The 1,321-nt window shown below is 48.4% G+C and overlaps 2 non-coding genes across 2 annotated transcripts; both read right to left on the bottom strand.

Moving 5' to 3' along the window:
• Positions 1–771: 771 nt before the first annotated feature.
• On the bottom strand, positions 772–844 carry TRNAA-AGC. Its single transcript has one exon. It is a non-coding gene; the product is annotated as a tRNA-Ala (tRNA).
• A 316-nt stretch (positions 845–1,160) lies between these two features.
• On the bottom strand, positions 1,161–1,249 carry TRNAY-GUA. The gene is given in 2 exon segments: positions 1,161–1,196; positions 1,213–1,249. It is a non-coding gene; the product is annotated as a tRNA-Tyr (tRNA).
• Positions 1,250–1,321: the final 72 nt, after the last annotated feature.

Genomic DNA, 1,321 nt, shown 5'->3' with positions numbered 1-1,321 from the left:
AATGGAGTAGCTGTAAATATTTGCAAGATAAAATGATGAGTCAGTCTCATAGATTTGCTTTAATTATCTTTTAATTTATGCTAATCCAAAAATCTGCTGCTGAACTGGTATTCTTTAGTACAAGGTAAAAAACCAGCAATACCTGATCCTGAGTTTCCTGCCATTATTAATTAAGTCACTATTAATCATACTACCACAGGCCAGGGCAAAATTTACTTTTTAATAAACATGACAGAGGTACATCTCTGTGCTTTCATTTGGACTTTGGCACAATCTGATTTCTCAAGGACTAAAGCTAACAGGATTCTAATAAGCAGAATTTCAAAGGAGATTGGTTTATCTTCAAACCATAGGACTATAATTTTAGAAACTTTTTTTCTCATACAAACTTAAACTGCACTTAGACTTCTGCTTTCAAGTCTGACAGTGAAGTAATAGGCAGAGAGATACCGTATTTCTTATGTTTTCTTCAGAAGTTTGAAAAGCAGCACTTTGATAGACTATTTACAAAAAAAAAGGTACACCGATGCCTCTGTGACAGATTGCAAACTGGTGATTTAGGATTTTATTAGGAAATGTGTGCAGTACTCTGAAACTAATTTAATGACACTAAAACAAAGAGGGTTATTCGTTACATATGCCAATGTGCTACTCCTGATAAACACCTTGATGCTGTCATCATCAGGGAACATGACAGGCAGCCAGAGCCCCCAGAGGACAGAAGGCCCCTGGCAAAGGGCCCTGTGTCCAGGCGAGGGGAATGAAAAGCGTTGGAGAATGCGGGCATCGATCCCGCTGCCTCTCACATGCTAAGCGAGCGCTCTACCACTTGAGCTAATTCCCCAGCCCACAGCCTCTGCCTGAGGTCCTCTCCCCTCCCAGGCACCCACCCCGGACCCAGGCTGCCCCGCACCCAAAGCCTGGGCCTCCCACCGGCCTCCCCCTCACACCACCACCAACTCACCCATTCGCGTTCCTGCTGGAGGTGACTGCTCGGGTACCACCATCCCCTGACCAGGGTTCACCCCAGGCAGCCTTGGCTGGTCATCTTCTCCGCGCCAGGCCAGAGCTCAAGGCTGGCCGGACCTTGAAGGGGAGCCACGCGGGCAGCACCAAAAGGCAGAGGAGCCGCAGAGTCTGGGCCAGAGCCAAAAGGACGCTCCTTCGAGCCGGAGTTGAACCAGCGACCTAAGGATGGCCGTGCAAGGGAGCCTACAGTCCTCCGCTCTACCAGCTGAGCTATCGAAGGAATCATGGGGCCCTGCCCAGTACCTCGCCCGTCACACACTCATCCAACACTTCCCTATCCACAGCGCAGCAC

The sequence above is a fragment of the Haliaeetus leucocephalus genome, unplaced genomic scaffold, assembly GCF_000737465.1.
Source record: "Haliaeetus leucocephalus isolate CR32 unplaced genomic scaffold, Haliaeetus_leucocephalus-4.0 Scaffold858, whole genome shotgun sequence".
In the NCBI taxonomy this organism is placed as follows: Eukaryota; Metazoa; Chordata; class Aves; order Accipitriformes; family Accipitridae; genus Haliaeetus; species Haliaeetus leucocephalus.
This window is presented reverse-complemented; position numbering and strand designations above follow the sequence as displayed.